This window comes from Narcine bancroftii, chromosome 5 (genome assembly GCF_036971445.1).
Source record: "Narcine bancroftii isolate sNarBan1 chromosome 5, sNarBan1.hap1, whole genome shotgun sequence".
Lineage (NCBI taxonomy): Eukaryota > Metazoa > Chordata > Chondrichthyes > Torpediniformes > Narcinidae > Narcine > Narcine bancroftii.
The window spans coordinates 252,088,355-252,112,915 of NC_091473.1; the positions used below are offsets into that span (position 1 = coordinate 252,088,355).

The 24,561-nt window shown below is 44.7% G+C and overlaps 1 protein-coding gene across 4 annotated transcripts in view; it reads right to left on the reverse strand.

The window, feature by feature from the left end:
• LOC138765198 (solute carrier family 26 member 9-like) overlaps positions 1 to 24,561 on the reverse strand; it is a 121,442-nt gene that overhangs the window by 91,781 nt on the left and 5,100 nt on the right. Inside the window, exons 1-2 of one of the 4 annotated variants that reach the window (XM_069942136.1) lie at positions 10,448 to 10,537; positions 10,259 to 10,343 (exon numbers count right to left, since the gene is read on the reverse strand). The exons of 1 other annotated variant lie outside the window; for it this stretch is intronic. The gene's annotated coding sequence lies outside the window, so the exon portion shown is untranslated. Of the gene's footprint in view, positions 1 to 9,772; positions 9,844 to 10,258; positions 10,344 to 10,447; positions 10,538 to 24,561 lie in introns of those variants that run through there. 2 more of the 4 variants (XM_069942134.1, XM_069942138.1) reach the window with 2 other exon arrangements.

Consider the following 24,561-nt stretch of genomic DNA (forward strand, 5'->3'; position numbering starts at 1 on the left):
ATAGTGCAAAATGAAGCAAAAGTGCAGAGTACAGTGTTACAGAGAAAAAAATCTGTTAAAACAATGCATTATTTTCTCTGCTCTAGTCAAGGATCCTGGGGTCCAGTTTGAAATTTGACTGTACCCATTAACTTCCATTGGATCCCAAATCAGTTCGAAGTTCCATCTTCAAAGTTCAGATTTATTGTCAGAGTACATACATGACATCACATACAGCCCTGAGATTCCTTTTCTTGTGGGTCAGGCAGGATTTCTAGTGCAAAAAACCTGTACTTAAGAAAAGATATGTATACAAAAGAGAGAAAAGTAAACAAGAAATTAGTGTAAACGAACTGCAATAAAGAAAATTCAAGATTCCTTTATTCTCATGTAATAAAACAGATGTAATATCACATGAAATTTGCTTTAGTCAGCCAGAAGGCAGACAGATTTGCCATCAGCAGAAGTTGCTGGGCACCTCTTACAGTCAGAGAAAGAGAAGTGAAGGTGAGTCCCCCAGAGTGTCTAAATACTCAACAATAAACGACGTGCAAAGTAAGAGTCCTTTTAATTTTAAATTTAACTTTCAGATGTATTTTCTTCCATAGGGTCTTCCCGCTCTACCTTTGTAATCTGCTCCTGTTCACCCTACTGGAACCTGCACCCCTCCAATATTGGATCCCTCATACAACTCTGATTTTCATCCTTCTGTAGTGGGGAACTGTGATTTCAGCTGGCAGGGAGGGATTCACTGTCAATTGCCACGTTAAACAAACTTCAAGTTATTAAACTTTGCTATGTGGTGTTACTTATATGGGCTGTTCTGCATTGCGTACTGGGATATTAGCCTGGCTAGGTGAGTGCAGTTCCAATTGGAAGGCATGGTAGGAGGAGTGATCACGATGGTAATCCTATAGTTTGTAAAATATGCTCTTTATATAGTTTTATGTAATGTGAGAGATAACCTGCTGGACTGGAAAAGACTAGAGGGTTATGAACTCAGCCAGCAGCATCATGGGCATCGGTCTTCACTTCATTGAGGACATCTACAGGAAAGCAGTCTCTCTCCTCAGGGACCCCCACCACCCAGGCCATGCTCTTTTCTCACTGCTACCATCAGGAAGGAGGTCCAGGAGCCTGAAGACGAGCATTCAACGGTACAAGGTCGGCTTCTTCCCTTCCCTCCGCTGTCAGTTTTCTAAACACAGCTACTTTTTCTCTTCTTTTCCACTTATCTATTCATTAAAAAAAGTAACTTATTGCAATATTTGGACCTGTCATTTTGCCGCAAAACAATGAATTTCGTACATGTTCATGTCAATAAATTCTGATTCGGGTTCTAATGTCAGAAAGACCATTTTAGTATCTAAATGAGTTTAGTCACAGCTGTGGATACCACTGGTGATGTCAGCATTTATCGTCTATACCTAATTACCCTGGTCTGAAGAGATGAGATAGCTGCATTGATGGGTCTGAAGTCACGTGTAGGCCAGACTGGGAGAAGATAAGGAACTTCATTGCACTGTATTCATCATTGATGAACGCTTCCACCAGCGTTGTCTCCGCTCCATCCTCAACATCCATTGGAGCGCTCACACCCCTAACGTCGAGGTACTCGAGATGGCAGAGGTCGACAGCATCGAGTCCACGCTGCTGAAGATCCAGCTGCGCTGGATGGGTCACGTCTCCAGAATGGAGGACCATCGCCTTCCCAAGATCGTATTATATGGCGAGCTCTCCACTGGCCACCGTGACAGAGGTGCACCAAAGAAAAGGTACAAGGACTGCCTAAAGAAATCTCTTGGTGCCTGCCTCATTGACCACCGCCAGTGGGCTGATAACGCCTCAAACCGTGCATCTTGGCGCCTCACAGTTTGGCGGGCAGCAGCCTCCTTTGAAGAAGACCGCAGAGCCCACCTCACTGACAAAAGGCAAAGGAGGAAAAACCCAACACCCAACCCCAACCAACCAATTTTCCTTTGCAACCGCTGCAATCGTGTCTGCCTGTCCCGCATCGGACTGGTCAGCCACAAACGAGCCTGCAGCTGACGTGGACTTTTTTACCCCCTCCATAAATCTTCGTCCGCGAAGCCAAGCCAAAGATTCATCATTGAGACTAGATTTTTGAAAAAAATACAGATTTAATATAGATTTGAATTTTAAATCTCCACTCACCATGGAGGGACTTGAATCTGTTCTAAGAGTTAAACAGCACAGAACAGACCCTTCAGACCAACTTGTATATGCTGACCAAGTTGGCATTCTTGGTTAGTCTAATTTTCAGCTCATCCTTCTAAAGCCTTTCCTATCCACAACTCTGTCCAAATGGCTTTTGAATATCAGAATTGAAAATAAAATTTAGACATACACCTCTGTACAGGCCAATTCGGCCCTACGAGTCCGTGCTGTCCAATTTCCACCCCATTAGCCTACACCCCAGTAAGTTTTTGAAGGGTGGGAGGGAACTTTATCCCCGGGGAAAACCCACGCAGACATGGGGAGAACATACAAACTCCTTACAGACAGTGCTGGATTCGAACCCAGGTCTGGTCCTAATCACTGGCGCTGTAAAGGCACTGCACTAACCGCTACACCAACCATGCCACCCTGTTGTCCAAGGAAATTTAGGATATTGTTGAATATTCTATCAAACGTCTACAGGTGTACTGTAGAAAGATCACTGGCTGGGTGCATCATGGCCTGGTTTGGCAATTCGAGTGGCCAGGAAAGCAAAAAGCTACAGAAGGTAGCAAATGTCGCCAGGTCCATCACAGGCTCTGACCTCCCATCCACTGTAAGCATCCTTGTGAGACGGTGCCTCAAGAAGGCAGCCAACATCATAGAGGACCCCCATCACCTTGGTCATAACCTCTTCTCATTGAAAACCAGCTCCTCTAGTTTCAAGAACAGTTTCTTTCCAACAACTATCAGGATTTGAGCCTCCCTTTGCTACACTAATGGACAATGCAGAAGACCTGTCTGCACTAATAATAACTGTAACATCATTTGTAAATTTAAATTTAAATGTTAAAAAATTTAGACATACAGTAGATTAACAGGGCATTTCACTGGAGCCCTGGGGAATACACACACAGACACGGGGAGAACGTACCAACTCCTTACAGACAGTGCCGGATTCGAACCCCAGACCCGATCACTGGTGCTGTAGCAGTCTTGTGCTAACTGTGAATATTTATTATCATTCATTCTGAATTTATTCTATCTAGTTAATTAAGTTAAGTATACTATTATAGTTTGAAGTACCATTTTGGCTGCAGCTTAGAAATTTGGAGCATATGTAAATTGCACAATAAACTCGTCATCTCAATTGTACCCACTTCTGCCGTTTCCTCTGTCTGCCCATTCCAGATATGACCCACCCTCTGAGTGGAAGTTTCCCCTCAGGGTCCTCTTAAATCTTTCCCCTCTCGCCCTAACCTGTGCCCACTAATTCTAGAATCATCTACTCTGGGGAAAGGACTGCGAGCTCCTGATGATTTTATAAACCACCCCTACACTCTAGGGAATAAAAACTAACCTCCCTCTCTAGTCCTGGCAACATCCTGGTAAATTCCCTTTGTAGTCCTTCCAATTCTTTGATTGTCTAGGACTCAGGTTGCTTGTCCTATAATTTAACCTCCATAATATCCATGAAAGTTGACGACATGTTTTAACCCACCCTGAAGACGAAATATACCACAGAGCCAGCTCTCCTTGTTTGGTGCTCAGAGTTCCTTCTCACTTAACGATTCTATTGCCTGAGTACACTGCTCTGTACCAGAGGACCTATTTCACATTATTGCCCCTCTGACATCTCGAGCATTTCTGTCTCCCTATCTTTGGTAGATTTCACTCTGCTTCCTTTCTTACCTTCTCATTATTTCAGGATGGGATGCCTAAGTCACCTCCCATTGGCATGATAAGACCATAACATATAGCAGCAGAATCAGGCTATTCGGCCCATCGAGTTCTCTCCGCCATTCCATTATGAGATAATCCATTCTTCTACTCAGACCCATTCCCTTGGCTTCTCCTCATAACCTTTGATACCCTGACTCCTCAGATACAGTAAAACCCCTGTTTAAAATCTGTGCGCCTTGCTGTTACTTCACCAATCACACAACATGCAATCTCAAGCAACCAGAAAATTCACCCATTGGTGCCTGACATCAAGGGTTTTACCTATCGATCTCTGCCTTAAATACACCCAACAGGTTGTCCCAAATTCCTGCAGCCATTGTTAATTTTGGGAGACCCCTTGGTGAGAGGAAACAATGAAGTTCCCCAGAACTGGTCTGGATAGACTAACAGGGGTAAAGGTAATCCACTCCATCAGCACGGAGTCAGGGGTAAATATCACTTAAGTGTAACTCTCCTCCTTCTTCTGAAGTAGTGCCAGGGGCCGTTAATTCCATCTGAGAGAGTAGGCAGAGAGAGTCCCAGTAAACATCAAGTCTCCCTATGAGAGAGAGTATCAGTAAACTAGTGAAGAACAGGCCCAGAGTTATGTTTTCAGAAGTGGGTTGTACATTCAAATACTTCCGCTGGGGAGATGGCAATTTTACCGGATTACTGTCAGTTGTTTCCCTGGAACTGGGGAATGCGGCAGAACTGTACAGACATTGAACATTTCCTGCACAGCAAGAGACCATTTCTGGTAATGTCTGAGCGAAGAACACGCAGGAAAACCGCAGATGGGGTAGGCCATTTGTCCCCTCAAGCCTGACGCAACTTTTGCTGAACTGCAGTGGCTTCCGGTCCTCCTCCTTCTCAGCTGGTCAAAAATAACCCCAGTCTCATCCCACCACTGAGCCAATCATCTCCTCTAGTCCTCAGACATTAGACATTAAGCTGTCAATCAAACCCTGGCTTTGCCACAAAAAATGTTTGTTCAGTTATACAAGTTGCTCAAGACCCTGACTTAACCCATTCCACATCCGGGCTAGACTGGAAGCATTCTTTTTAACAAACACTCTGATTCAGGATAGAGTCTTCCCTGCTGTTATCAGGCAAACACGATGAGTTACTCATTTCACACACAAACGTGGACAGATTTCTCGTCAGTAAAGTCATGCAGCCCATTCACTTTAAAAAAATTTTAATTTAGACGTACGATAACAGGTCCATCCGACCCAAGAGCACACGCCCCCGATTATCCCCAAATGACCTACAACCCCTATATGTTCTGAAGGGTGAGAGGAAACTGGAGCACCCGGAGGAAACCCACGCAGACATGGGGAGAACTTACAAACGCCTTAGAGCCAGCGCTGGATTCAAACCTGGGTCACTAACATTGTAATCACTACGCTTAATCGTTTAACTCAGGGGTGGCCAACTTTCTAATTTTTAATTGACAGGCCATTTCGGCCCATGAGTACGTACCAGGGGTGTAGGTTAATTGGGCGGCATGGACCCGTGGACCTGAAAAGGCCTGTTTCCTTGCCATATGTCCAAATTAAAAATTACAAAGATTGGCCACCCCTGGTTTAACCAAACTTTTTCTCTGTAACCCCATAACCTGCATTTTTAAATTGCGGTAACTATTGTACGTAGGATAAGTTGACTTGACTACACAAATGCAAAACAGCTTTTCACCGTATCTCGGTATGTGTAACAATTTAATTCAGTTCAATTCAATTTTCCTACTTTTCAAAGAAACCTTATCAATAACCTTTCCTTATCTGACTGAAACATTCTTAAGTTCACATCTTGACATAACTTGAGTGCTGCCAGTAACTGCTCCACCACTCTTGCAGGCAGTGTATGCCACATACTCCCCACTCTGAGGTTCCCTCTAAATCGATAAGATTTATGACCTCTGGTTTTATCTACCTCTGATAAGGGAAAATGAATCCTCCAGTCTAGCCCATCTACTCTACAGTCTATCCGGTCTACCCTATGGGATGATGTCCACGGCGGTGGACCTATGAGGGGCTCTGTGGCTGAAGAACATTAAGGTAGCAGGGCGCTGGTGACTTGAGGCAAGGAACCCATGCAGGCTGCGGACGGCTGGGGACTGTGGTCAAAGGTCTCACACCCGGGTGCGGGCTGAAAGGATAACAGGTATCGGAACCGGGATGCAAGAGGGTGACGAGGGCGCTGAATGCTTCCTGATTGTGTCAGTAGTTCGGATCTGGTGCTTGGGCTTGTCTGTGTGGCTGCAGAGGCTGCGGGAAGTGAATTCTCGGACACTCAGTAACTCATCTTTCTCTGACTGAAAGAGGCACTGGGCAATTTCTGCTGATGACGTCTGTCTGCCTTACGGCAGACTAAAGGCAATTTCATTTAATATTACACCTGGAAATAAAAGAATTTTGAATCTTGAATCTATATCTCTCATAATTTCAAACACCTCAAGCAAGACCCCTCTTAACCTCCTCCTCTTGTGTGGAGAGTGTTTTTGTCTCCACCATTATTTGGTGGAGTGTGTTTTCTGCATCCCCCCGAGTCTCCCCAGCAGTTAAGAAGTGGCCTTTCGTGAGAACAGTGCCCTGTCTTTGCATATCACTGTCCGTCTTAATAATGATGCAGTTGTTTCTGAACAGTCACATTAACATCAGAGGTGCTCCAATTTACTGGGCTAATTAACTTTGGGCAACTGCGACCTCTATGAGTTGGTGCAGGTACAGAAAATGTTTCAAAACGTTGAGAACATCCATTTAAAAAAGAAATTGATACATTATTGATAAGTCCAGGGATTGAGGGTGTGGGAACAGGCACAGAAGAGGAGACGAGACCTGGAATAGGTTTGCCATGAAGATCCTGGATGGTCAGGGAGGCTGGAGAAGCTGCGGGCTCAACCTCCGCTGCTCTGTCCTTATGTTCATATGAATCCAGGTCGCTGGAGGAGTGAGGCAGCTGCTCTTTGTGCATTAAGGCAACGGAGTATAGCTTATTCAATGCCAAGCTAAACACATCTTAGTATGCAAGATGGAACCTAGCAATGACATGAGACGGCAGCAGGCGTTGCTGCACCCTGTAGCAAGATCGATCCTTCATGGAAGGAGAAGCCAGATGCGGACAGAGTCACCAGGAGTAACAAATGCAGATTACATTAAAACACACAGAAATGCTGGAGGAACTCGGCTGGTCTCACAGTGACCATATATATTGGTAAAGATATATTGCTGACATTTTGGGCCTGGGCCTTTCTTCAAGGAATAAGCAAAGAATAGGCAAAAAACAGGAAAGGTCAGAGTCGAGACGGTGGTGGCTGGGGGAGAAGTCCAGACCAACAAAAAGTGTTAATTAGGATAAAGGGAGAGGTGAGAATTGATTTTGACTGTGTGAAAGGAGACAGAGGGAAAAGGGAGAGAGACAGAGCTGGGGGGAGGCAACTGGGGTGGGAGAAGTGATGGGGGTGTGGGTGGGGATGGTTTTAACGAAAGCCAGAAAAGTCATCCAGTTGGAGGCGGCCCAGCAGAAGCTGAGGTGTTGTTCCTCCAACTGCCAGTCTCAGTCTGGCAGTTCAGGAGACCATGGACAGACGTGTTATCAAAGGAACAGGATGGAGAATTGAAATGGGTGGCCACTGGGAGATCCACACTATTGCGGCGGACAGAGCCGAGGGGCTCAACAAACCGATCTCCCAGTCTGCGCCCAGTCTCTCCGATGTGAGGGAGAGCACAGCAGGAGCACGGGATACAGCAGATGACCCCTGCAGATTCACAAGTGAAATGTTGCTTCACTTGGAAGGACTGTTCGGGGCCTCGAATGGTGATGAGGGAGGAGGTGTGGGTTCAGTGGAGCATCTCCTGCGGTCACAGGGGTAGGTCCCAAGGGGGAAATTGGTGGGGAGGCAAGAGTGGACAAGGGAATTTTTCTGTGTAAAGGGAGACAGAACTGGAGGAAGGCATGGGAAAAGAAGTTGCTGGGGGGTGGGGGGGGGAGGTTATTATGGATCAGGAGAACAGGGAGTACAGTAGCTGTCCTTCTTCACCTGGTTGCTTGGGCAGGGAAGACTGAGAAATTCACAGGGAGTAATTAAAGCCGTAATCATTGAGTCAAAATGGAGGTCAAGGTTCCATTTTGATCAAGTAATACTGCATTTAGAATGTAACTTGCATGAAATTCTTCAACTTTGTCTACTGTAAGGAAGACAGAGAGTCACCACTTTGTCCAGGCCCCTCACAGAAATGAGGCCCTAGCAAGGAATGAACTCATGACCCCTGGTTTTCGAATCCTCTGCTCTAACCACTGAGCTATCAGCGCCATGACAGAAATTCCACAAACCTACCCGTCTCTTCTCCCCCCACTGCTGCTGCCCTTGACCTTTGCTTCTAGGTCTGGCAAAATTCTGAAGCTCTTGAGTTCACCCACACAGTTCGCTGTAGAATTGGCCCTATCCAATGACCAGCATCCGCCAATGTTTCCTCTCTCCTTCCAATATTACAGTTGTTGCATTATCCACAGATTGTATTTGCCCTGGTATTAATGCATGAATATTCCAACCATGGCTCGTGTCTCAGTATTAATGCATCAACAAAACCTATGCTCCACTATTCAAATATTGACATTACTTATTGATTTTTCCATGGCTCAATGCCAGTACTGCACCATTATCTGGATTATCCTGTCTCGGTACTAAAGTATCAAAAATACCCATTGGTTAATCTGCCCCCCCCCCCCCCCCAATATCAAGGCATTGGCATTACCTCATTCCATGTGTCTCACCTTTAATGTCTCACCATCCCCGTGTCCCAGCATAGCTCCATCAAAATTCTGGAATCTATCCATGGAAAACTCCTTAGAGAAAATCTGCCTTTCCAACCTGTTGACTCAGACCAAGGTCATGTATCCTATAGATCAGTGGCTCTCAACCTTTCTCTTCCACTCATATATCACTACAATTAACCCCTTACTAACCACAAAGCATCTCTGCCATGGGATACGATCGATGCTCTGCGGTTAGTAAAGGATTACTTAAGGTGGTATGTGAGTGGGGAAAAAAAAGTGCAATAGATGCTGATGGGATTTGTGCAAAGACCAGCACATTCTGTCTCCTCCTCTTGCTCCCTTCCTTGAATCAATTTGCTTTTCCTCTCACCTATTGGTTTCACATCTTGACAAAACCCCGGCACCAGCCACCCAATGCTTTATTCTTTCAGTGAAGAATCTATGGTTATTGACACATTGGCAAGAAGGATTTCTCACAGGCTGCAAGATAAATATAATTTTACAAATAATTAACTGATTTCATGAAATGCAAGCTTCGGAGATGAGGAATAGAGCAGAACTGCAGCCAATATCCGAACAACCTTGAACTCAGCCGTGGAGGCACATTCAGATTAAACTGTACATTAGGCTTAGTCAACAAAAAAAAACTCTGCCACTCTTGTCAACAATCAAACATTTGGCTGGAAGTGTGGCAGAAGCAGATTCCATCATGATGGCATTATTTCTAAAGGAAAAGATTTGGGAAGAACTGGAAAGTGGGACAAATTAGGGAGCACTTTCTAAGAGCTGGCACAGCCCAGATGGGCTGAATGACTTCTAGGTGCTCTTTCTGATTTGATTGTTTTATCTTCACTCAGATCAGGATAGAAAAATGATATTCAAACTATTTTCCTCCTGACTTTTAAGATTAAAAAAATGAAAAGACAATAGAACCCATAAATAACAGTATTTAAAACAATCCTAACTCATGGGTTTAAATTTAATTAAGCACTGACCTATCCTGACATACTGCTGATTAGTGTTTAAATTGATGAGGGTATCTTTTATTAATCAAGGATTAAATAGTTTCCTCTAGTATTCTGAAGTGTCTTGCTGTTTGGCAAATTCATAGGCTTACCCTTGGCGATGGAGAAGCAGTCGAATCACAAGAGTGTCTAAAATTCTGTAAGTTCTTACGATTAACTGTAGATTTGCAAAGCAGGGAAAATCAATTGCCTTTCCCTTCCCCATCCTCCGTCCACACCTCCCCCACCCCACCACAGCCAGTCTAACACACTCTGCCGGACAAATTGGGAATGCAACCCTTCTTTGTGCATAAGCACAACCCGTTAAACCATGCTGTGACATGCTCACGTCCAGCTCCCATACACCTGCCGTGCGCCTCCTGTCCCCGAAAAAAATACTGAGCGCAGCCTCAGCCGACAAATCAGGCAGATGCTTGGTCACTGCGCCTGAGATGGTGGGGCCAGGGGGTGGGAGATATTTACACAAGTTAAATAAAAGGGGCACACAAAACCCCACAGGTTTTTAGCAAACAGAGTGTAGGGGAGTGGGGGGGAAACACCTGGAGAAAGGAGAGAGATATTACGCAGAAGGAACCCACCTGTTATGCCTGGGATGAAGTGTTATATTTGACTGAGGTTCCCTTCCAGTTTCACCAATCCTTCCTCAATGGACTGCTTTCTGCACTGAAAGGACACACCTCTACTGGTTAGCCACCTGTCTGCTCTCTATTTTATAAACACATATACCATCCAGCCCGTGGTGACGTTGCACCAGACTACCTAATTACCTGAAGCACCTTTCCTGAGGTAAATGCTTATTACAGTGTTCAGAATCAGCTTTGACTCTCTGCAGCACTGCAGGACTGTCGGAGGTGAGATTCTTATTGCCAGTGGGTAATTATTATCAACCCAATCCTATCTTTACAAATTCCACAATATTTACACACGTTGAATCACCACCAACTTCAAAAGCAACTGTGATACAAGAGCAAGTGTAATCTCAGAGGCTAACCTTCCACTGGTTATTATTTGCAACCAGGACAGGCAAAAAAACAGGTTTGGGGGCATTCTTCTTTCACTTTCTCCCTATCCCTACCCTGAGAATGTTGTTTTCCAACCAGTGCCAGACTCTTAACTGGTCAAGGAATATTTTCCCTGAACCCCCAATTTATTCAATCTTCCAGACTCCAAAGGAACAATTACACCCCTCTCCTTTGCACTTGACTACTTTAAATGCACAAGTGCTCCTCTGTACGAGTTATGAGAGCATCATAGGTGATTTCCCAGGCTGACATTCCAAGCATCCAGAGTCACAAGTTCAAATCCACCCATGGCAAATTGTGGATATAAATTTAAGTAATTAGATAAACCTGGAATTATAAAGGCCAGGCGCATTAACTGGGATTGTGATATTATTGTTAAAATCCCCACTTGGAGGATGAGCTGCCTTCCTTGCCTGTGGGACCTGGATGTGACTCCAAACCTGCTGGTCATGAGTAAGGGGCTTTCAACGCTAGTCCTGCCAGCAATGTTTAGATCCTACGGTGGACAAATAAACAAAAAGCAAAGGAACCGATTAATTTACACTGGAGCCCAGCTTTACAGTTGTTTCTGATTTCCTCATTTAAAGAAGAATATTGGACATCTCTCATATAACAGCCCTGTTCTCGCTGCTGCCATCAGGTATAGGTGCCACAAGGCTTGCACCACCAGTTGCTACCCCTCCTCCATCAGTCTCCTAAGCATCACTTGGCTCCATGCCAGTTTGCGCACTGTCCCTGCTGAATCTCCACTTGTCCACAATGGCTGCAGGAACAAAAAGTAGTGGACACAGCCCAGGACATCACAGGCCGAAGCTTCCCCACCATCGAGGTCATATACAGGGAACGCTGCAGCATTCATCAAGGATCCACACCACCCAAAACGTGCTCTGTTCTCACTGCTGCCGTCAGGAAAGACGTGTAGGTGCCACAGGACTCACACCTCCAGGTTCCATCAGACTCCTCAACAACACACTCAATCAGGGACTCATTTATGGACTTGTACTTTACACCATTATTCATTACTGAATATTTATTTTCTCCATTGCCCAGTCAGATTGTTTGCACTTTTCTTTGTTTACATTTCTCTCTTTTGCATACATATCTTTTCTCGAGTACATTTTATCACACTACTGATAAGTAGAAATTCTGCCACACCCATAGGAAAAAGAATCTCAGGGTGGTATGTGATGTCATGTATGTACTCTGACAATAAATCTGGACTTTGAACTTGGTCGACCATGGGGACTGCACCTCTGCTTAATAGCTGGAGTGACCTCTCCAGGGCACAAGCCAGAGCAGAGTGAATACAGAGATATGTCTATTGCGTCCCCCGCCACCCCCCCCACCCCACCTCTCCATGCTAATCGCAGGTCCAAAGGAATGACGAAAGTGGATACAGTTTGGTGCCAGCAGCATCGCAGGAGTTACCATGCAGGTGCTGGGTATAGCAGTCAGATGCCTTCAGGACTCCAACTGGATTATTCCTTGGGATTTACTCCCATAGCTTTTCCCGTGAGCAGGTTAAGCCACAAGACAGCAGAGATTTGAAATTGGAGTTTTCCCTCTCCTCGATGAGTTGCTCTCTGTGGTTAACAAGCCCCGGTGAAACTGGTTTCAAGATGCCAGTGGCCCGCCTTTGCCCCTTCTCCTATCAGTGAGAGCAGCTCCTCCAGTCATAAGAACTATGCCACACACGAAGGCCAGGAGTTGGACTTGGTTGTCAGAGGCTGTTTGAGTCACACTCCACGAAAACCATTTGTGTGGCAGTGGGAGCTCGTCCCCACCACTACCCTTCGGCTACGATAACATTGCACACGGTCCCTGCTCTATCTCCACTTGTCCACAATGGCTGCAGGAACATATGTCTGTGCTGAATATGATGTCCACTTCAAACTAAAACTCTACTGCTTGCACTCTGTTACATAGTCAGGATAGCGTGAACTATTTTGTAACCACGTAAGAATACACTCTTCTCACTGTAGTAACTGTAGTGCACCACTGTGGGGCGTATGTATATGTGAGTCAGTGAACAGTTTCCGGAGATGGTGGAAGGCATCAGTAAGTAAAGTCTCTTTTGTTATTTGAATCTTGAATCTCTATGTTGTTTAAGAAGCCTCCCAAGTAATGCAAAAGACATAATACATTTGATCCTCCATCCCCAGTTTTTATCTCTCTAGAAGTTTCTTAAATGTTACTATTGCATCCAACACTACTGGCAGCCCACTCCAACCACCCATCACTCTCTGTGTAAAATATTTGCCCAACACACCTCCCTTAAGCATCCTCCCGCTCACCTTGAACCCTTATCCTCTCATGTGTGACACTTCTACCTTGGGGAAAATATTCTGACTCTCCACCTCATCAATGTCTTTATGATTTTGTATTAGATTATTCTTCAGTCAAAGACAGATACACTCTAGAGGGGGAGCAGGGAAGATTCACTGGTCTGGTTCCTGGGTTTAAAGGTCTGTCATATGAAGGGAGTATATTGGAACTATATTCTCTAGAATTGAGGAGAATGGCCTCATCGTGGCCTTGTTTGTATAGATGCAGGGGTTTGGCTGAAGAGGCCAGAGCTATGATCTCCATCTAGGACAAGAAATTACTTCACACTGAGGCAGGTGTATTATTGGAATTCTTAGAAAGCTACCATGGATTGCGTTCAAAACAGACATTAATAGATTTCTGGCAGCTAATTGGGTTAAGGAATTGTGGATGACACGGTTAGCAGAACTCCATTACTGCATCAGTGACCCTGGGCTTGAATCCGGCACTGTCTGCAAGGAGTTTATATGTTCTCTCTGTGTCTGTGTGGGTTTCCTCCGGGTGCTCCGGTTTCCTCCCACCCACTAAAGATGTTCGGGGTTAGTACGCCAATTGGTATATTTGGGTGGTGTGGACTAGCGGGCCAGAAAGGCCTGTTACCGTGCTTATCTCTAAATTAAATTTAAAAAATGAAGAGAATGCAAGAAAATGGGTTTGGGTAGAAGAGTAGTTTTCAAACTTTTTCTTTCCACTCTAATACCACCTTAAGTAATCCCTATGCCATAGGTACTCTGTGATTAGTAAGGGATTACTTAAGGTGGTATGTGGGTGGGAAGAAAAGTTTGAAGACCATTGGGGTAGAAGATAAGTCATGATTTTGCTTAGTAACAGAATAGACAGAATTACCTATTCTATTTCCAGTTCTTTAAGTTCTTATTTCATTTCAGAGTTTGGTCAAATTGAGAACGATATAAAACAGGGAAGCATAGCAGGTACCTACCACAGCAGGTAGTGCTATTGTCTCACGCTTCCAACAGTCTGGTTCGATTCTGATCTTCAGCGCTGTTTGAATGGAGTTTGCACATTCTCCCTTTGACTGCCTGGGTTCCCCGTGGGTGCTTGGGTTTCTTCCCCATGCTAAAGGTGTGTGGGTTGGTAAGCTAAGTGGCTGCTGTAATTAACCCTGAGTGCGGATGGATGGCAGGCAAGTGAGGATGGGAGAGTGAATGGGTTTCTGGGAAATATGGGGGAATGGGATGATGGGATTATTCTGAGGGCCTGCATGGTCTCAATGAGCTGAATCGCCTTCCTCTCTGTCAAAAGTAGATATCATCAGGAATCATCAGGTAATGAGGCTGCTGGACAGGTGATATTAAATGCCGCGGTGGGACAGGATGTAGGCTCTCACTGCAATGCATACATCTGCATGGCTGTGTTCCAGAGCTGAGTGGGTGCTGCACCAATCAAGGAGATGGGTCAGAGATTGAGTGAGACATGAGTTGAACCTGGGCAGCCATGGCCAATGTATTCCTCGTGTTTCGGCCTGGGAGAGGTCAGGAGGTCAGTCCTGTGATCGTACAGATTCTATCACCAATGTGTATATGTACATATGTACAGATGGTCGTGTAGGATGACAGTGATTGGCTGAGAGCGTAGCCACACCTACTGGCAGGTCTTAAAAGGATTGCTCCTAGTCGGACCAGGTCATTCTGGACTGGTCGACCTACTTGAGATATGCTCCAGTCTTTTAGTTAATAAAAGCCTCGGTTTGGATCAACAAGTCTTTGGTTCTTTCGATGTGCATTACAAGTCCCAATCCATCCGTTCTCCAGAAACATTGCTGCACTCAACACGGAGACCAGAACCAGAGTTCAGTCTCACCAGTTCTGGACCCTTAGCGTCATCCAAGCCATGTGCTACTGAATGGAGTGAAACATGAAAGCCTGAAGAAGCTGTGATTATGTTAAAGAAATGCTGGAGGATCTCAGCTGGTATCTTTTCCCCCCTCTCTCTCTCTCTCTCTCCTCTTTTCCCTCTGTCTTCATTCACAGAGAATCCCCCACTCCCATCTTGTTCTCTTTGTCTCCATTCACAGAGAATCCTCCACTCCCTTCTTCCCTCTGTCTCCATTCACAGACAATCCCCCACTCCCGTCTTCTTACCTCCGTCTTCATTCACAGAGAATCCCCCACTCCCATCTTCTTCCCTCTATCTCCATTCACAGAGAATTGCCCACTCCCATCTTCTTCCCTCTGTCTCCATTCACAGAGAATCTCCCACACCCATCTTCTTCCCTCTACCTCCATTCACAGAGAATCTCCCACTCCCGTCTTCTTCCCTCTGTCTCCATTCACAGAGAATCCCCCACTCCCGTCTTTTTCCCTCTATCTCCATTCACAGAGAATCCCCCCACTCCTGCCTTCTTCCCTCTCTCTCCATTCACAGAGAATTGCCCACTCCCATCTTCTTCCCTCTGTCTCCATTCACAGAGAATCCCCCCACTCCTGCCTTCTTCCCTCTCTCTCCATTCACAGAGAATTGCCCACTCCCATCTTCTTCCCTCTGTCTCCATTCACAGAGAATCCCCCACTCCCATCTTCTTCCGTCTCCATTCACAGAGAATCCCCCACTCCCGTCATCTTCCCTCTATCTCCATTCACAGAGAATCCCACACTCTCGTCTTCTTCCCTCTATCTCCATTCACAAAGAATTCTCCCCACATCTTCTTTCCTCCATTTCTTTCTCTCTCTCTCTCTCTCTCTCTCTCTCTCTCTCTCTCTCTCTTCCCTTTTCCATCTGTCTCCTTTCGCAGAGCTAAAATCAATTCTCACCTTTCTCAAGCATTTCTGTGTTTTGAGCTATGTGCTAACTGTTAACTCCTGTTATCCAGAATTCAAGCAACCGGCAGAAAAAAACCCCAAAATAAATAAGTTTAAAATTGACACACCTCGCGCTAGATCACTAATCATGCAATACGCAATCTCAAGCATCAGGAAAATTCACTTATCTGGCATATTCCAATCCCCACAGGGGTCAGATATCAGGGGTTTGACTGTACTCACTTACTTGAAACGAGACCAAAAATATAGTTGGCAAGGTTATGGTAGGCAACTGGTTTGTAGCTTTAAAATTCATTATTTTTTTAAAATCAATTTGTATCACTGAAATTTCAGGAGTGAAGGGCAACTTGAAAAGTAAAAGATTCTGAGGGTTCTTGACTGGGGAGGGATGTGGAGTGACATTTCCTTTCCTTTTTGGGGAGAATCGAGAAAAGCATCAGCGTCCAAAAGTAAGGGGTCACTCCTTTAAGGTGGGTGAGGTGGTGTTTATTTCACTTAGGTAATCCATTTGGAACCTCTTCCAAGAAGAGGGATAAAAGCAAACATCTTTGACTATGTTTGCATCAGAAGAGATAAGGAAAGAGGTGACAGGTTACAACAGACAGACGGGATGCAGTTACAATCAGATCAGCCATGATCTTATTGAATGGCAGAGCAGATTAAAGGTACTGTGTGACCTGTTCCTGTTCCTCAACTGCGGGCTCTTAAACTAAGTTAAGTAATTATTTTAAACTTTTTCACTTAAATCCTTTTTTGATGATCAGAGAGATTCACTAATAGTTTGCGGGCCTTTTACAGCACCAGAGAGCCAAAGACCAATGGGCCACCCCAGTCGGGTTAAATAGAGGGGAACAGGATTTCAGGCCAAGACACCAGGTACTAACTGCTCCACTTTTACAAGCTTGATAGGCCTACGAGATGCAAAAGATTAACAAGGGCAAACAAAGGTGTTGAGGGCAAGGTTTACTCTGATGCCAGCCCGATTTGTCCACTTCTCTCAGGTGGACCCGAGAGATCTCTTGTGCAACCTTCCAAAGAAGAATGGGAATGTTATCTTTGGTGTCCTGCCAATATTTATCCCTCAATCAACATAACAGAAACAAGATTATTTTGGAATTTTTGTGTGCAAGTTAGTTGCTGTGTTTTCTAAAATGCAGGAATTAATAAATTTTGATGGCCTTTCTTTTAGACATTTACACATACATACAGCACAGTAACAGGCCCTTCTGGCCCACAAGACTGTGCCACCCAATTGACTTACAATATTTTGAAGGGTGGGAGGAAACCAGAGCACCAGGAGGAAACCCATGAATGCAAACTCCTTACAGAGAGCACCGGATTCAAACCGGGTCATTGGCGCTGAATAGTGTTGCACTAACCACTACACTAATCGAGTCCCCTCTACACTAACCGTGTCACCTGTTACACTAACCGTGCTGTCCTCCACACTCACCATGCCGCTGTTGCATTTCTGTGAAGGTTTTCACAACAAGTCAAGTTCCAGGTGAATGAGAGCCCTTTTAGAGTCATCGAGTTTCTCAGCACAGAAATAATCTCCTCGTCCCAACTTATCCATGCTGAATAAGTTATGCATCTGAATTAATTCCATTTGCCTGACCCATATCCCTCTTAACAATTCCTATCACGCACCTGTCAAATATCTCTTAAACATTAGAATGGATCCTGCCTCGACCTCTTTCTCTGGAAGCTCATTCCAACCCTCGTTCGCCATATCGATGTCCTTCATTAATTTATAAACCTCTGTAAGGACATCCCTCACCCTCCTACACTCCAGAGTGTGGATAAGGTGCAGTATGATAATACCAAGGGTTTCTAGAAATCTAGAAACCTGAGTTCAAATCTATGCAGCTCAGAATCAGTTAATAGAACATAGAACATTACAGCTCAGTTCAGGCCCTTCAGCCCCCATGTTGTGCTGACCCACATAAACCTACTCAACAAACTAAAACTTTCCTACCCACCACCTACAACCCTCTATATTTTCTTGCATCCATGTGTCTAAGAGTCTTTTAAATGTCCCTATTGTACCTGCCTCCACTAACAACCCCGGCAATGCATTCCAGGCACCCACCACTCTCTGTGTAAAAAAACATACCCCTGTCATCTCCCCTAAACTTTCTTCCTTTCCCCTTAAAAATAATATAAATTAAAAGAAATATACAGTATAAGTGGTAATTGGTAGATGCCGGAAAAGTGTATTTACCGGTTGCTCGAGATTGCTTGATTGGTCAACTGACCACTAGGGGGTGCCGATTTTAAACTTTTCTATTTTTTACCTATTTATTTGCTGTGATTTTTTTCCCGGTTGCTTGAGGATACCGGTTGCTTGAATTCAGGATAACAGAAGTTTTACGTTCTATGAGCAATGATGGCCAAGAATGAAGATTGTCTTTAAAGATACATTTGGCTTTCGAAACAGGGAGCAGGACATGTGCAATGCTGTATGTTCCCCACCTTAACGCTTTACCCATACGAGATTGACTTTGAAGTAGACGCTAAACCTGGGGGTGTGGTAACTGCTGACATGGATAGGAAAGGTTTTGAGGGACATGGGCTAATGCAGGCCAGTGGGGCTTGCTCAGCAAGATAACCTGGTTGGTATGGATGAGTTAGACTGAAGGACCTGAATCGGTGCTGTATGGCCATGCCACCTGACCACAAACCAAGAAAAGAAAAACAAAGCATGTTTTTGTGTTGGGCTTCCTGCTTCTTATCTGGCTTAAATTAACAAGTCCTTTTCTTTGAGCTCCATTGGTTTCTGAGAAATGGCCTTCTCAATCATGCCTCAAATCCATTTGGTTCCAATTTGAAGGGCCATCGTAGGTCATGAAACAGTGTATTCCTCAAGATATAGTTTCTTTACTGTCACACAATCCAGGTATACCCCGCTTTATGAAACTGGAACATTCCTATGAAACGTTTCGCAATCCGAAATGGCATACAGCGAAGACCCAATCACTTCTATTGTAGGCTATTTTCGTAAAAGCGAAAACTCATTCAAATCCTTTCGTCAAAGCGAACACAGATTTCTTCGTAAAAGCGAATTCTCATTAAGCGAGCATTTGTAAAACCGAGTGTACCTGTAATACAAAAATGATATACTTCAACGTTTGCCTTCCTTAAGGCAAACAAAGAGTTGCCATGAGCATTGCCCGGCACCCCCAATAATAGATTTCAAATTTATTGTCAGAGTACATACATGACATCACATTCAACCCTGAGAGTCTTTATTCATGCGGTTGAGGCAGAATTACCACTAATTGGTCGTGCAAAAAAAACCAGACTCAACTTACTCAACTTAAATAAACTGTGCAATGCAGAAAAAAGTAAAAGTGCACAAGCAAGAGTCCTTAAATGAGTCCCGGGGATTGAGTTTGTCGTTGAGGAGTCTGTTGGTGGAGGGGTAGCAGCTTTTCCTGAACCTGGTAGTGTGAATCTTGTGGCACCTACACCTCTTTCCTGATGGCAGCAGCGAGAACAGAGCGTGGGCTGGGGGGTGGGTCCTTGATGATTGCTGCTGCTAAGAGAAAAAGAAGCAAAAGGGAACCCCTTCAGGGACAACTGAGTGCCCATGGATTAGCCCCCTGGGTTCCTGCAGCCTCTGCAGCTGCCAGACTCCTGTCCCGAGCTCCAGATCCAATCCTCTGACATGATCAGGAAGCCTTCAGCGCACTAAGCCCTTTGTGAGCCCTTCTTACCACAGCACCCCCTACGAATCCCGCCTCTGGTTCCCAGGAGCCAGTGTCCTGCAGCTCTCAGCCTACTTTCCACCATTCCAGGCATCCACCGCTGGATTTGCCCTGAAAATCTCTTTTAAATCCACTCCCCACCCCCCACCCCCCTCCCCCCCCCCCCACCATCCCAAACATCAGTTGAAGCACAGGTCCTCCAGTATTTGACATTTTTGACCAGGGAAAATGATTCTGCCTGTCCATGTCTCTCATACTTCAATCACATCTCCCGTCAGTCTCTGACACTCCAGAGAACACAACTCAAATTTGTCTGACCTCTCCCACAGCACATACTCTCTAATCCAGGCAACATCCTGGTAAATCCCTCCTGTACCCTTTCCAAAATCTCCACAATCTTCTGGGTGACCGGAAATATACGCAAAGTTCCAAGTGTGGCCTAACCAAGTTTTATTTAGCTGTCTTTCTTTTATACTCAATGCCTCTCCCAATGAAGGGAATCAAGCCACATGCCTTCTTTACTGCCCTGTCCCCTTGAACTAACTGCACAATTAACAACCTACCGGGCACTAACCATTTCCTGGGCAAGGTGGGCCTTAATAGCTGCCAGCGGATTCCAGTGTGAAAGTTATCCCAGTGTAGAATTTAAAACTGAAAATTATCTCGGAATCAGGCGCCATAAAGCCACCAGCTTGTCATCTGAACCCAGGTCGTTGAGGGAGGGAAATCTGCTGTCTTTGCCCCATCTGATTGATGCGTGACTGCAGGCCCACCAACATGGACGACTATAACCTCCCTTCCTCAGAAACTCTCGAGGATGGACAATGGAAATGCCTACATCCTCGGAACAAATAAAGAAAAAACTCTAATCTGTTTCCTTCTTGCCAAGGATTTTTTTTTAACCACAAATCATTTATCACAAATTGGTGAATATAAAAGTTAGTGTTACCATTCAGAATCAAAATTTATTGTCATGAATAAATCACAGCAAACATTTATATAAACCAGTGGCGTTCCAACGTTCTCTTTCCACTCACATCCCACCTTGAGTAATCCCTCTGCCATCAGGGCTCACATCCCACCTTAAGGGGTGGCTTAAGGTGGGATGTGGGTGGGAAGGGAAGGTTGAGAATCACTGCTCTAGACCCAATTGTTCCTGAAATATTTGGCTTGGGAAAAATGGTCATTGGCCCATTTCCTTTGGAGTTCTGAAACCGTGCACATAACGAGTCAATGAGGGACGATTAAAACTGTAGCTCTCAAACTTTTTCTTTCCACTCACACACCACCTTATGCAATCCCTTACTAATCACAGAGCATCTATAGCATAGGGATTACTTAAGATGGTATGTGAGTGGAAAGAAAAAGTTTGAAAACCACTGATATAAATGGCCTTTCAACGACAAATAAAAATAGTACACGAGAAGTCAAAGTAAGGTAGTTTCTTTGGTCCATCCTATCTCTCCCCTCAAAGCTGCTCCTTGGGATTGGGGACGATGAAGTTCCACTTCACTTTCATGGATTCTGTGATGGCTGACGAGGCCGAAGGGCTTGGCCAAGTCTTCCTGGCGAGGGGGCAGTTGGGGGAATAGATGGCTGATGGGGTGGGTGGATGGGTAGTTCACGAGGTGGCCTGCAGTTCTGCAGGGCTTTTGTCTGGTCCGAGTGTATGACCTCAAGGATTTTAATACTCTCCCAAATGTTCTTTCCCTGGTTTATGGAGATTTTGGAAAAGGGTACAGGAGGGATTTACCAGAATGTTGCCTGGATTAGAGAGTATGAGATGTGGGAGAGGTTGGACAAATTTGAGTTGTGTTCTCTAGAGCATCGGAGGCTGACGGAAGATGTGGTTGAAGTATGCGAGACATGGACAGGCAGAATATTTTTCCCACGTTAAAAGTATCAAATACCAGTGGTCATGAGCTTAAGGTGATCTTGAGCATGGGTGTATGGGTAGGGTGTGGGAATGTAGGGAATTTAAAGGTGATGTGTGGGACGAGAGAGTGGTGGGCACCTGGAATGGCAAAAGGAGATACAATAGTCGTGTTTAATAGGCTTCTGGATAACATGAATATTCAGAGAATAGAGGAATGTGGATTAAGAGCAAGTAGTAGAGATTTCATTTAATTTGGACACAGATATGTGGGCCACAGGGCCAGTTCCTGTGCTGTACTATTTAATGAACCAATCCATTTAGCGTAGGTGGGTACTTGAAGGTCAGCAGAGGTGGAGCAGGCTGAATGAACTATAGAGCAATAGTTCATTCCTGTGCTCTATGGCTTTATTAAACCCAGTCCAGCAAGACATTCACTGGGGAGCCAGTGATTCCCAGGAGACAGAGGGATGTTAGATTTCTTCAAGACGGGCTGACCACCATTCTCTGATCTTTTCTTTCATCTTCCTGGCAGTCTTTCCCACCCACGGAACATGGAATAGAGAGCCTATTTTGGGAGTCTGGGATTCAGAGATCCGAATGATGTGGTCTACCCAATGTAAGTGGGACCTCAGCACTGGAGGTGTTGGTGTGGGAGAGGGCACAGGGTCTGGTTCACTTGCCTTTCCACTGAATGCAGAGAGAACACCTAAAGGTAACACCTTTCCGAATCAGGTTTTATTGTCATGAACACGTGTCGAGAAATTTGTTGTTTTGCGCAGCAGTATCGTGCAGAACAAGGTGCAAAATCGCTATAAGTTACAATTCTGTAAATATAAGATTTTAAAAAAAGATATTTAGTGCAAAAAAATGAGAAAATAGGAGGTAGTACCCGAAGGTTCAACGTCTGTTCAGAAATCTGATGACAGAGTTAAAGAAGCAGTTTTTGTAATGCTGAGTGTTCTTCTTCAGGCTCCAGATGGTAGCAGTGAGAAAAGGGCATGGCTGGGTGGTGAGGGTCCTTGAGGACAGGACTTAGGATTTCCCACAGTGTTCCCTGCCAGGAGAGCACCTTGGAGGTACAACTGAAATCTAGGAAGCACCTTAGTACTTAGCAGATACAATGCCCTTGTTACAGTATTTTCTATGACATCTGCTGGCAGCTCTGTGGAGCTCTATTCTAAAGTGTGTGTATCAAAACAACATTTTGAAAACTTCACATTCCCTGCAGCATTGTATTCACAGTTCCATTCTGTTGACACATTTATACTGGCCATTAAAGAAAACAATCAATGCCTGAAAGATTACATGCTACCTGATCTGAGTTTGTTGCTATCCCACTTCAAAGCAAAGTGTTTGGTTGGGAAACAATTATTTAACTCTCAGCAGGTTGTAAAATACACCAGCAAGAAGGTTAGATTCAGAAACATTCCTTCCCCTACCACATTGCAGTGGAACAAAACACAGAATTGTAGAATCGTGGGAATTTGGAGGCACAGGAGGAGGCCAGTCTGCCCCATGTGTCTATGCTAGGCAGAACAACTATTTACATCCATCCCATTTCCCAGCTTTGGCTGGGAATTCAATGATTTCTACACCCAATTCGACCACAAGAACAAGGAAGATCCACCACGGCGCACCCCCATGTCCCCTGATGACCCTCTGCTGTCCGTATCCGAGGATGACATGCGGGCTGCCTTGAGGACAGTGAATCCGAGGAAAGCATCCGGTCCGGTCCAGATAGAGTACATGGCCGAGTATTAAAAATCTGTGCTGACCAACTTGAAAATGTATTCGGATCTCAGATTTCAGATTTATTGTCAGAGTACATACTTGACATCACATACAACCCTGAGATTCTTTTTTCCTGCAGGTGAGGCAGAATCACCACTTATTCAGAGTGCAAAAAAAAACCGGACTCAACATACACATATAAATAAACTGACTGTGTAATACAGAGTAAAAAAAATCAATAAAGTGCAAATGTGCAGAGGGTTTTACCTAGGGATTGGTTAAGGTGGAATGTGAGTGAAAAGAAAAAGGTCTGAAAACCACTGTTTTAATTGAACCTAATTGACTCATTATGTCCATGGTTTCAGAACTCCAAATGAAATGGGCCAATGACAATTTTTCCCAAGCAAAATATTTCAGTAACATTGGGTCTAGAGCAGTGATTCTCAACCTTCCCTTCCCACTTACATCCCATCTTAAGCAATCACTTACTAATCACAGAGCACTGATGGCATAGGAATTACTTAAGGTGAGTCTTAAAAAGAGGTTGCCCACCGTTCTAAACCCCTCCTATCCAGAAATCTGTCCAAATGTTTTCTGTGGAGATTTAGCATCCATATATCCTATCCACATATCTGTCCAAATATCTTTTTAACTTTGTAATCGTACCCAGTTCTACAGATTCCTCTTGCATCTTGTTCCAGATATGGGCCACCCCATGAGTGAAGAAATTGGTCCTTAGTTTCCCCATAAATCTCTCCCTCCCAACTTAACCTTCTAGTTCTAGAAGCTTACTCTGGGAAACAGAATGAGCATTTACTTTATTCATGTCCCTCGTCACTAGGTCAACCTAAGCCTCCTATACTCTACGGATATAAGACCCAACTTTCCAAACTTTTCCTTTTCACTCAAGCCCTCCGGTCCTGGCAACACTCTGGTAAATATTAAAGCAGGGATGTGATATATAAGGCACTGGCGAGACCTCACTTGAAGTATTGCGAGCAGTTTTGGGCTCCTCGTTTAAGAAAGGATGTGCTGATGTTGGAGAGGGTTCAAAGGCGGTTCATAAGGATGATTCGTGGAATGAAGAACACTTGACTCATTGGAATTTAGAAGAATGAGAGGTGGGAGGGATCTCACTGAAATATTTCAAATGTTGAAAGGTATGGAAAGGTTGTTTCCCATGGTGGGAGAGTAGAACAAGGATTGAAGGGTGCCCTTTTAAAACAGAGATGCGGAGGAATTTCTTCAGCCAGAGGGTGGTAAATCTGTGAAATTTGTTGCACAAGTTGTTGCAGAAGCCGGGTCATTAAAAACATAAGAAATGGGAGCAGGAGTCGGCCATTCAGCCCGTCGAGCCTACTCCGCCATTCAATAAGATCATGGCTAATCAGATCATTGACTCAACTCCACCCACCTGCCTTTTCTCCATATCCCTAA